Source organism: Salvelinus alpinus, chromosome 26 (genome assembly GCF_045679555.1).
Source record: "Salvelinus alpinus chromosome 26, SLU_Salpinus.1, whole genome shotgun sequence".
NCBI classification, from domain to species: Eukaryota; Metazoa; Chordata; class Actinopteri; order Salmoniformes; family Salmonidae; genus Salvelinus; species Salvelinus alpinus.
Window position 1 is genome coordinate 21,550,148 of NC_092111.1, and position 13,252 is coordinate 21,563,399.

Consider the following 13,252-nt stretch of genomic DNA (forward strand, 5'->3'; position numbering starts at 1 on the left):
GCTCAAATCAAATCAAATCAAATCAAATCAAATCAAATTTTATTAGTCACATACACATGGTTAGCAGATGTTAATGCGAGTGTAGCGAAATGCTTGTGCTTCTAGTTCCGACAATGCAGTAATAACCAATAAGTAATCTAACCTAACAATTCCACAACTACTACCTTATACACACACAAGTGTAAAGGGATAAAGAATATGTACATAAAGATATATGAATGAGTGGTGGTACAGAACGGCATAGGCAAGATGCAGTAGATGGTATAGAGTACGGTATATACATATGAGATGAGTACTGTAGGGTATGTAAACATAAAGTGGCATAGTTTAAAGTGGCTAGTGGTACATGTATTACATAAAGATGGCAAGATGCAGTAGATGATATAGAGTACAGTATATACATATGAGATGGGTAATGTAGGGTATGTAAACATTATATTAAGTGGCATTGTTTAAAGTGGCTAGTGGTACATTTTTACATAATTTCCATCAATTCCCATTTTTAAAGTGGCTGGAGTTGAGTCAGTATGTTGGCAGCGGCCGCTAAATGTTAGTGGTGGCTGTTTAACAGTCTGATGGCCTTGAGATAGAAGCTGTTTTTCAGTCTCTCGGTCCCTGCTTCGATGCACCTGTACTGACCTCGCCTTCTGGATGATAGCGGGGTGAACAGGCAGTGGCTTGGGTGGTTGTTGTCCTTGATGATCTTTATGGCCTTCCTGTGACATCGGGTGGTGTAGGTGTCCTGGAGGGCAGGTAGTTTGCCCCCGGTGATGCGTTCTGCAGACCTCACTACCCTCTGGAGAGCCTTACGGTTGTGGGCGGAGCAGTTGCCGTACCAGGCGGTGATACAGCCCGACAGGATGCTCTCGATTGTGCATCTGTAGAAGTTTGTGAGTGCTTTTGGTGACAAGCCGAATTTCTTCAGCCTCCTGAGGTTGAAGAGGCGCTGCTGCGCCTTCTTCACGACGCTGTCTGTGTGGGTGGACCAATTCAGTTTGTCCGTGATGTGTACACCGAGGAACTTAAAACTTTCCACCTTCTCCACTACTGACCCGTCGATGTGGATAGGGGGGTGCTCCCTCTGCTGTTTCCTGAAGTCCACAATCATCTCCTTTGTTTTGTTGACGTTGAGTGTGAGGTTATTTTCCTGACACCACACTCCGAGGGCCCTCACCTCCTCCCTGTAGGCCGTCTCGTCGTTGTTGGTAATCAAGCCTACCACTGTAGTGTCATCCGCAAACTTGATGATTGAGTTGGAGGCGTGCATGGCCACGCAGTCGTGGGTGAACAGGGAGTACAGGAGAGGGCTCAGAACGCACCCTTGTGGGGCCCCAGTGTTGAGGATCAGCGGGGTGGAGATGTTGTTACCTACCCTCACCACCTGGGGGCGGCCCGTCAGGAAGTCCAGGACCCAGTTGCACAGGGCGGGGTCGAGACCCAGGGTCTCGAGCTTGATGACGAGTTTGGAGGGTACTATGGTGTTAAATGCTGAGCTGTAATCGATGAACAGCATTCTCACATGGGTATTCCTCTTGTCCAGATGGGTTAGGGCAGTGTGCAGTGTGGTTGCGATTGCGTCGTCTGCTGCCACCATTTGTAAACATGGAACATAATGGGTAGTGGGGCGATGAGGGGCGATGTCTAGCAGGTTGGATCGTTCATGGAGAGCATCTTTCACCATCATGTATTGTTCATAATCGAATTTAATAATGGCCTTTTGGAGGTAGTATACTCCTCCGTGGCTGAGCTTGGTGCTCCGGCTGCTGGTCCCCGATGAGAAATCATTCCTCTCCACCAGGGCAGTCTTAAGGTTGCGTGTGACAGCACATCCGGAGCCCGCGGCCCTTATGACAAGAACATCAAACTCCTCAGTGTCTTGCAGGGTGGAGAGCTGAGCTTTTCTGGTTGGGAGCTCATCTTTAAATGGCTGCTGTAATTCCCCCTTCCGCTGCTACATAACGCCAGCCTGTGCCCATGTATTCTGTGGTTTTCTGTATTCCGACAGTTGTGTTAGGCCCAGAAGAGCAGCGGCCGTCCCGGTCCGCATGATAGCTGTCCCTTTCAAGGCCTTCCAGAAGGCCATTGATCCTGATCCTGCAAGGATTTTCAATGTTCAATTGACGATAACAACACCAGGAGAGCCAGGGCGTAAACCGAAAACAATGATACAATTCACAATATGATGTGATTTAAAAAAAAAAATTATGGTGATGTGTAGAATAAGTAAGCCATTTGAATTTCAATGAATTTCTTTGAATTCAATTCCACTTCCTTTCATTCAAATTCTATTTAAATTCTGCTTCCTGTTGAGTGTATCCAACTCAAATTCAATTCAAATTCATGAATTGAATTGGAAATAAAGAGTAATCTGCATCTTAATTCAGAATTGTAATATATGTATAGTTCAATGGAGCTTGACTGTAAGAGCCAGTAGGCTACCATCAGTACAAACCTTTCTCTCTGGTTGTCAGGAAAAATATACATCTAATGGCCTCTTCTGCTGTCTACTGTCAGATAATGAAAGGGGTTTTCATGACAAAGGACATTAGTTGGTTTCTGCCAGAGCCATATATTAAGAGAGTTCGGCCAGGTTTTAGAACGGACACCATGTTTATAATACATGCCCAATACATTGCGTCTTTATTCTGAAAGTGTTGGCAATGTAACAATGTGAGAGCGCCTCCAACAGTTCCCTATGAAATGACCCGCTGTAAACAAGCAAAACAGAGCATACCATCTAGCCACAACCACTTTAATGCCTTATGCCTTCTGCATTCTTCTTCTTCTTCTTTTTTGCGCATGGGCTGCCGTTACCATGACAACCACCCCAAAATGTAAGGAGACAGAGAGAAAAAAAAGAGAGAGAAAGAGTGAAGGGAGAAAGAGAACGAGGAAGATAGCAAAAAACAGAGACAGACAGGCGGAGAGATAAACAGTGAAAGAAAGAGAGAGAGAGAGAGAGAGAGAGAGAGAGAGAGAGAGAGAGAGAGAGAGAGAGGGAGAGAGAGAGAGAGAAACAGACACATTTTGTATTTTATTAGGATCCCCATCAGCTGTTACTGAAGCAGCTACTCTTCCTGGGGTCCACACAAAAATCTAAAGCATGACAGAATACATAACATCATTAGACAAGAACAGATCAAGGACTGAACAACACACATTTAAAATGGATAGGAAGAGTGTGGAGAAAGCGGTGACGTCGAGTTGGGTTCGATGCATTCTAATTGTCTGGAACACAGGAAATAAAACATTGACTAGTGGAGTAAAACTAATGTGTTAGCCACCACAGTGAGTTGCTAATGTTCATTCACTGTGAATCGTGATTGGCATTGAACATCCGTTTTAAAAGCACAGCATAGTGAGTAATTCAGCTTTTTATGAGTGTACAGTATATCCCCTCTCTCCGTTCTAGAGAGCTGTTGCCTGTATCCATCTGGCTTTCCAGGCAGGCTAAATCTCACACTCAAAGTATTTGAAAGAAAACTAATACTATTTGAACCCAGGTGTAGCCTGCTCCAGATTGAGAGCTAACTGGTGTGGATGTGAAGGTTATTTTCTAGTATCCACGTTAGCATCACTTATAATGCATGCCCAATACATTGCTTCATTCTGGGTGGTATTCTAGTGTGGATATTGGAACAGAGCTGAAGAAGAGTCCTCTGTGATCACTGACTAAGGGGACTGAGAGCTGGAGCTGAGAGCTGGAGCTGACACCACCACTGCTGTGGATCATCCATTGTAACACAGCCCAGGTCAGCAGCACTCCTCTGCTTGACAGTCAGCCATCCAAGTCTCACACACACACACACACACACACACACACACACACACACACACACACACACACACACACACACACACACACACACACACACACACACACACACACACACACACACACACACACACACACACACACACACACACAGAGAGAGAAGCAGTATGAGTGTAGAGATGATTGTACCCAATGTACTATGCTATGACTTACATCTTACAGTTTTTTACAATCACTAACATCCTTTTGTCCAATCTGTAGTCACATTTTCAAAACGCTAAACACAATTAGCCGTCTGTTGTGGACCATACCATAAACACAATTCATCGTGTTTTCACAGAATATGCTGTCAATTTTATTTATTTTGTAATACATTTTTAAAGGGGAATATGCAGTCAATTAACACATTTCTAAAATGCTTACATTTTCTTTACATACAAGCTTACCCAATACCTAAGTTATGGATCTTTATTTTGTTATTTACAAATGCTGGCACACAGCATGCCAGAAATGAAGACCTAATGTTCAAAACCTTAAATATAGTATAAAGTAGAGGTCGACCGATTAATCGGAAAGGCCGATTAATTAGGGCCGATTTCAAGTTTTCATAACAATCGGTAATCGGCATTTTTGGACACCGATTATGGCCGATTACATTGTACTCCACGAGGAGACTGCGTGGCAGGCTGACTACCTGTTACGTGAGTGCAGCAAGGAGCCAAGGTAAGTTGCTAGCTAGCATTAAACTTATCGTAAAACAATCAATCTTAACATAATCACTAGTTAACTACACATGGTTGAGGATATTACTAGTTTATCTAGCTTGTTGCATATAATCGATGCGGTGCCTGTTAATTTATCATCGAATCACAGCTTACTTCGTCAAACGGGTGATGATTTAACAAGCGCATTCGCGAAAAAAGCACTGTAGTTGCACCAATGTGTACCTAACCATAAACATCAATGCCTTTCTTAAAATCAATACACAAGTATATATTTTTAAACCTGCATATTTAGTTAATATTGCCTGCTAACATGAATTTCTTTTAACTAGGGAATTGTGTCAGATCTCTTGCGTTCAGTGCAAGCAGAGTCGGGGTATATTCAGCAGTTTGGGCTGCCTGGCTCGTTGCGAACTGTGTGAAGACCATTTCTTCCTAACAAAGACCGTAATTAATTTGCCAGAATTGTACATAATTATGACATAACATTGAAGGTTGTGCAATGTAACAGCAATATTTAGACTTAGGGATGCCACCTGTAAGCATTCATTCAAACAGCACTTTCCTGCATTTGCCAGCAGCTCTTTGCTGTGCTTCAAGCATTGCGCTGTTAATGACTTAAAGTCTATCAACTCCCGAGATTAGGCTGGCAATACTAAAGTACCTATTAGAACATCCAATAGTCAAAGGTATATGAAATACAAATGGTATAGAGAGAAATAGTCATATAATAACTACAACCTAAAACTTCTTACCTGGGGATATTGACGACTCATGTTAAAAGGAACCACCAGCTTTCATATGTTCGCATGTTCAGAGCAAGGAACTTAAACGTTAGCTTTTTTACATGACAAATATTGCACTTTTACGTTCTTCTCCAACACTTAGTTTTTGCATTATTTAAACCAAATTGAACATGTTTCATTATTTATTTGAGACTAAATTAATTTTATTGATGTATTATATTAAGTTAAAATAAAAGTGTTCAATCAGTATTGTTGTAATTGTCATTATTACAGGAGTATTTGGACCAGGGAGAGGAGTAGCTGGACCAGGGAGAGGAGTAGTTGGACCAGGCAGAGGAGTAATGGGACAGGAAGAGTAATTGGACCAGGCAGAGGAGTAGTTGGACCAGGCAGAGCAGTAGTTGGACCAGGCAGAGGAGTAGTTGGACCAGGCAGAGGAGTAGTTGGACCAGGCAGAGGAGTAGCTGGACCAGGCAGAGGAGTAGCTGGACCAGGCAGAGGAGTAGTTGGACCAGGCAGAGGAGTAGCTGGACCAGGCAGAGGAGTAGCTGGACCAGGCAGAGGAGTAGTTGGACCAGGGAGAGGAGTAGTTGGACCAGGGAGAGGAGTAGTTGGACCAGGCAGAGGAGTAGTTGGACCAGGCAGAGGAGTAGCTGGATCAGGCAGAGGAGTAGTTGGACCAGGGAGAGGAGTAGCTGGACCAGGCAAAGGAGTAGCTGGGCCAGGCAGAGGAGTAGTTGGACCAGGGAGAGAAGTAGTTGGACCAGGGAGAGGAGTAGTTGGACCAGGCAGAGGAGTAGCTGGGCCAGGCAGAGGAGTAGCTGGACCAGGGAGAGGAGTAGTTGGACCAGGGAGAGGAGTAGTTGGACAGGCAGAGGAGTAGCTGGGCCAGGCATAGGAGTAGCTGGACCAGGGAGAGGAGTAGTTGGACCAGGGAGAGGAGTAGCTGGATCAGGCAGAGGAGTAGTTGGACCAGGGAGAGGAGTAGTTGGACCAGGCAGAGGAGTAGCTGGGCCAGGCAGAGGAGTAGTTGGACCAGGGAGAGGAGTAGTTGGACCAGGGAGAGGAGTAGTTGGACCAGGCAGAGGAGTAGCTGGGCCAGGCAGAGGAGTAGCTGGACCAGGGAGAGGAGTAGTTGGACCAGGGAGAGGAGTAGTTGGACCAGGCAGAGGAGTAGCTGGGCCAGGCAGAGGAGTAGCTGGACCAGGGAGAGAAGTAGTTGGACCAGGGAGAGGAGTAGCTGGATCAGGCAGAGGAGTAGCTGGACCAGGCAGAGGAGTAGTTGGACCAGGCAGAGGAGTATTTGGACCAGGACAAGGGAAAAGGAGAGGTAGGGGGAGAGGAGTAAGAATGTGTGGTGATGTTCAAAGGAGAGTAAGACCTGTTGTCACTGATGAAATAAGAGCCACCACCACGGACCATGTGATAAACCAGGGTCTATCACTGAGAGATGCTGGTGAAAGAGTCCAGTCTAATCTCAGACGGTTAACCGTGGCTTCCATTATCCATCATTTTCAACAAACCAACAGGTTAGTAATGCATTTCACAAGGGCTTCTTCTATCATTACTGTTGCTATGTCCCACTGTAACTGTAGACCACCAGACCCAATGAAAATACATATGTTGTTTTTTGTTCCTCTAAAGGACACAACGTCTTCCTCCCTCTGGAGGAAGAGGAAAGCTCCTCAGTGAAGACCAAAACCATGCCATTGTAGGATTGGTCATTGCTGACAATGCAGTAAAACTGAGAGAAATTCAGACCAGAATTGTGAAGGACAACCTGGTATTGAACAATGTGGAAGCATCAGCCTGACTACCATTGCTCGGACTCTGACCAAACACAGAGTTCGAATTAAACAGTTAAACAGAATTAAACAGTCCTTTTGAAAGGAACAGTGAGCGGGTCAAGGAACTCCGGCACCAATATGTCCAGGTATGATGTCTATCCAATATGTCTTGTTCTATAGTGAGTTTTACACTATGCTACTCTACATGTAAACATGGGTTACAGTACATACAGTAGGACATACTGAAAAGCATTTACACATACTGTGTTTGATTTCTTACGGTATCTGAGAAGTAAATTGAAATGTATTTTGACTTGTTCAAACAAAGTTTAGGGGTAGATTTTCGCATTCCTTTCTCTGCATGTTGAACAAGTGGATTACTCAAATCGATGGCGCCAACTAAACAGACTTCTTGGGATATAAAGAAGGATTTTAACTAACAAAATGACACTACATGTTATAGCTGGGATCATTTGGATGACAAATCAGAGGAAGATTTTCAAAAAGTAAGTGAAAATTTAATTGCTATTTCTGAATTTATAAAAACTGTGCCGGTGTAAAATCAATCAATTCAATCAATCAATTCTATTTTATATAGCCCTTCGTACATCAGCTAATATCTCAAAGTGCTGTACAGACACCCAGCCTAAAACCCCAAACAGCTAGTAATGCAGGTGTAGAAGCACGGTGGCTAGGAAAAACTCCCTAGAAAGGCCAAAACCTAGGAAGAAACCTAGAGAGGAACCAGGCTATGAGGGGTGGCCAGTCCTCTTCTGGCTGTGCCGGGTGGAGATTATAACAGAACTATGCCAAGATGTTCAAAAATGTTCATAAGTGACAAGCATGGTCAAATAATAATCATTAATAATTTTCAGTTGGCTTTTCATAGCCGATCATTAAGAGTTGAAAACAGCAGGTCTGGGACAGGTAGGGGTTCCATAACCGCAGGCAGAACAGTTGAAACTGGAATAGCAGCAAGGCCAGGCGGACTGGGGACAGCAAGGAGTCACCACAGCCGGTAGCCCCTACGTATGGTCCTAGGGCTCAGGTCCTCCGAGAGAAAGAAAGAGAGAAGGAGAAAATTAGAGAGAGCCAAGATTTTCAAAATGTTCATAAATGACAAGCATGGTCAAATAATAATCAGGAATAAATCTCAGTTGGCTTTTCATAGCCGATCATTAAGAGTTGAAAACAGCAGGTCTGGGACAGGTAGGGGTTCCGTAACCGCAGGCAGAACAGTTGAAACTGGAATAGCAGCAAGGCCAGGCGGACTGGGGACAGCAAGGTGTCATCATGCCCGGTAGTCCTGACGTATGGTCCTAGGGCTCAGGTTCTCAGAGAGAAAGAGAGAACGAGAGAATTAGAGAGAGCATACTTAAATTCACACAGGACACTGGATAAGACAGGAGAAGTACTCCAGGTAACCAACTGACCCTAGCCCCCCGACACATAAACTACTGCAGCATAAATACTGGAGGCTGAGACAGGAGCGGTCAGGAGACACTGTGGCCCCATCCGAAGAAACCCCCGGACAGGGCCAAACAGGAAGGATATAACCCCACCCACTTTGCCAAAGCACAGCCCCCGCACCACTAGAGGGAAATCCTCAACCACCAACTTACAATCCTGAGACAAGGCCGAGTATAGCCCACAAAGGTCTCCACCACAGCACAAACCAAGGGGGGGCGCCAACCCAGACAGGAAGATCACGTCAGTAACTCAACCCACTCAAGTGACGCACCCCTCCTAGGGACGGCATGAAAGAGCACCAGCAAGCCAGTGACTCAGCCCCTGTAACAGGGTTAGAGGCAGAGAATCCCAGTGGAGAGAGGGGAACCAGCCTGGCAGAGACAGCAAGGGCGGTTCGTTGCTCCAGAGCCTTTCCGTTCACCTTCACACTCCTGGGCCAGACTACACTCAATCATATGACCTACTGAAGAGATAAGTCTTCAGTAAAGACTTAAAGGTTGAGACCGAGTCTGCGTCTCTCACATGGGTAGGCAGACTGTTCCATAAAAATTGAGATCTATAGGAGAAAGCCCTGCCTCCCGCTGTTTGCTTAGAAATTCTAGGGACAATTAGGAGGCCTGCGTCTTGTGACCGTAGCGTACGTATTGGTATGTACGGCAGGACCAACTCGGAAAGATAGGTAGGAGCAAGCCCATGTAACGCTTTATAGGTTAACAGTAAAACCTTGAAATCAGCCCTTGCCTTAACAGGAAGCCAGTGTAGGGAAGCTAGCACTGGAGTAATATGATCAAATTTCTTGGTTCTAGCCAGGATTCTAGCAGCCGTATTTAGCACTAACTGAAGTTTATTTAGTGCTTTATCCGGGTAGCCGGAAAGTAGAGCATTGCAGTAGTCTAACCTAGAAGTAACAAATGCATGGATTAATTTTTCTGCATCATTTTTGGACAGAAAATTTCTGATTTTTGCAATGTTACGTAGATGGAAAAAAGCTGTCCTTGAAACAGTCTTGATATGTTCGTCAAAAGAGAGATCAGGGTCAAGAGTAACGCCGAGGTCCTTCACAGTTTTATTTGAGACGACTTTACAACCATCAAGATGAATTGTCAGATTTAACAGAAGATCTCTTTGTTTCTTGAGACCTAGAACAAGCATCTCTGTTTTGTCCGAGTTTAAAAGTAGAAAGTTTTCAGCCATCCACTTCCTTATGTCTGAAACACAGGCTTCTAGCGAAGGCAATTTTGGGGCTTCACCATGTTTCATTGAAATGTACAGCTGTGTGTCATCCGCATAGCAGTGAAAGTTAACATTATGTTTTCGAATAACATCCCCAAGAGGTAAAATATATAGTGAAAACAATAGTGGTCCTAAAACGGAACCTTGAGGAACACCGAAATGTACAGTTGATTTGTCAGAGGACAGACCATTCACAGAGACAAACTGATATCTTTCCGACAGGTAAGATCTAAACCAGGCCAGAACTTCTCCGTGTAGACCAATTTGGGTTTCCAGTCTCTCCAAAAGAATGTGGTGATCGATGGTGTCAAAGGCAGCACTAAGGTCTAGTAGCACGAGGACAGATGCAGAGCCTCGGTCTGACGCCATTAAAAGGTCATTTACCACCTTCACAAGTGCAGTCTCAGTGCTATGATGGGGTCTAAAACCAGACTGAAGCATTTCGTATACATTGTTTGTCTTCAGAAAGGCAGTGAGTTGCTGCGCAACAGCTTTTTCTAAAATTTTTGAGAGGAATGGAAGATTCGATATAGGCCGATAGTTTTTTATATTTTCCGGGTCAAGGTTTGGCTTTTTCAAGAGAGGCTTTATCACTGCCACTTTTAGTGAGTTTGGTACACATCCGGTGGATAGAGAGCTGTTTATTATGTTCAACATAGGAGGGCCAAGCACAGGAAGCAGCTCCTTCAGCAGATTAGTAGGAATAGGATCCAGTATGCAGCTTGAAGGTTTAGAGGCCATGATTATTTTCATCATTGTGTCAAGAGATATAGTACTAAAACACTTAAGTGTCTCTCCCGATCCCAGGCCCTCGCAGAGCTGTGCAGATCCAGGACAGCTAAGCCCTGGAGGAATACGCAGATTCAAAGAGGAGTCCGTAATTTGCTTTCTAATGGTCATGATCGTTTCCTCAAAGAAGTTCATGAATTTATTACTGCTGAAGTGAAAGCCATCCTCTCTTGGGGAATGCTGCTTTTTAGTTAGTTTCGCAACAGTATCAAAAAGAAATTTTGGATTGTTCTTATTTTCCTCGATTAAGTTGGAAAAGTAGGATGATCGAGCAGCAGTGAGGGCTCTTCGGTACTGCACGGTACTGTCTTTCCAAGCTAGTCGGAAGACTTCCAGTTTGGTGTGGCGCCATTTCCGTTCCAATTTCCTGGAAGCTTGCTTCAAAGCTCGGGTATTTTCTGTATACCAGGGAGCTAGTTTCTTATGACAAATCTTTTTCGTTTTTAAGGGTGCAACTGCATCTAGGGTATTGCGCAAGGTTAAATTGAGTTCCTCAGTTAGGTGGTTAACTGATTTTTGTCCTCTGACGTCCTTGGGTAGGTAGAAGGAGTCTGGAAGGGCATCAAGGAATTTTTGTGTTGTCTGAGAATTTATAGCACGACTTTTGATGCTCCTTGGTTGGGGTCTGAGCAGATTATTTGTTGCGATTGCAAACGTAATAAAATGGTGGTCCGATAGTCCAGGATTATGTGGAAAAACATTAAGATCTAGAACATTTATTCCATGGGACAAAACTAGGTCCAGAGTATGACTGTGGCAGTGATTAGGTCCAGAGATATGTTGGACAAAACCCACTGAGTCGATGATGGCTCCGAAAGACTTTTGGAGTGGGTCTGTGGACTTCTCCATGTGAATATTAAAATCACCAAAAATTAGAATATGATCTGCTATGACTACAAGGTCTGATAGGAATTCAGGAAACTCAGAGAGGAACGCTGTATATGGCCCAGGAGGCCTGTAAACAGTAGCTATAAAAAGTGATTGAGTAGGCTGCATAGATTTCATGACTAGAAGCTCAAAAGACGAAAACGCCATTTTTTTTTTTGTAAATTGAAATTTGCTATCGTAAATGTTAGCAACACCTCCGCCTTTGCGGGATGCACGGGGGATATGGTCACTAGTGTAACCAGGAGGTGAGGCCTCATTTAACACAGTAAATTCATCAGGCTTAAGCCATGTTTCAGTCAGGCCAATCACATCAAGATTATGATCAGTGATTAGTTCATTGACTATGACTGCCTTTGAAGTGAGGGATCTAACATTAAGTAACCCTATTTTGAGATGTGAGGTATCACGATCTCTTTCAATAATGGCAGGAATGGAGGAGGTCTTTATCCTAATAAGATTGCTAAGGCGAACACCGCCATGTTTAGTTTTGCCCAACCTAGGTCGAGGCACAGACACAGTCTCAATGGGTATGGCTGAGCTGACTACACTGACTGTGCTATTGGCGGACTCCACTAAGCTGGCAGGTTGGCTAACAGCCTGCTGCCTGGCCTGCACCCTATTTCATTGTGGGGCTAGAGGAGTTAGAGCCCTATCTATGTTGGTAGATAAGATGAGAGCACCCCTCCAGCTAGGATGGAGTCCGTCACTCCTCAGCAGGTCAGGCTTGGTCCTGTTTGTGGGTGAGTCCCAGAAAGAGGGCCAATTATCTACAAATTCTATCTTTTGGGAGGGGCAGAAAACAGTTTTCAACCAGCGATTGAGTGCTGAGACTCTGCTGTAGAGCTTGTCACTCCCCCTAACTGGGAGGGGGCCAGAGACAATTACTCGATGCCGACACATCTTTCTAGCTGATTTACACGCTGAAGCTATGTTGCACTTGGTGACCTCTGACTGTTTCATCCTAACATCGTTGGTGCCGACGTGGATAACAATATCTCTATACTCTCTACACTCGCCAGATTTAGCTTTAGCCAGCACCATTTTTAGATTAGCCTTAACGTCGGTAGCCCTGCCCCCTGGTAAACAGTGTATGATCGCTGGGTGATTCGCTTTAAGTCTAATACTGCGGGTAATGGAGTCGCCAATGACTAGGGTTTTCAATTTGTCAGAGCTAATGGTGGGAGCCTTCGGCGTCTCAGACCCCGTAACGGGAGGAGTAGAGACAAGAGAAGACTCGGCCTCAGACTCCGACTCGCTACATAATGGGGAGAACCGGTTGAAAGTTTCTGTCGGCTGAATGAGCGACACCGGTTGAGCATTCCAACAGCATTTCCCTCCAGAAGCCATGAGAAAGTTGTCCGGCTGCGGGGACTGTGCGGGGGGATTTATACTAACGTTACTATCTGTACTTACTGGTGGCACAGACGCTGTTTCTTCCTTTCCTACACTGAAATTACCCTTGCCTAACGATTGCGTCTGAAGCTGGGCTTGTAGCACAGCTATTCTCGCCGTAAGGCGATCGTTCTCCTGTATATTATGAGTACAGCGACTGCAATTAGAAGACATCATGTTAATGTTACTACTTAGCTTCGGCTGTTGAAGGTGTTGACGAACCATGTCCAGATAAAGCGTCCGGAGTGAAAAAGTTGAATGAGGGAAAAAAGTTGCGATGGAAAAACTAAAAATATAAACGGTAATTAAAAACAAAACAAAACAAAAAAAAACGTAAAGTAGTTAGCTAGCAAAGTAAAGTAAAGTTGGCAGCAAAACGCACAGCAACAAAACGCACAGCAACACGTCTGCAGATTCAACAGGAAGTGACGAAGTCACTAAAAATATTTT

At 44.6% G+C, this 13,252-nt stretch overlaps 1 protein-coding gene across 1 annotated transcript in view; it reads left to right on the top strand.

Annotated features, from left to right (window-relative positions):
• The window catches only part of LOC139554921 (endonuclease/exonuclease/phosphatase family domain-containing protein 1-like), a gene marked incomplete in the record, with an annotated part of 35,205 nt that overhangs the window by 18,557 nt on the left and 3,396 nt on the right, over positions 1 to 13,252 (top strand).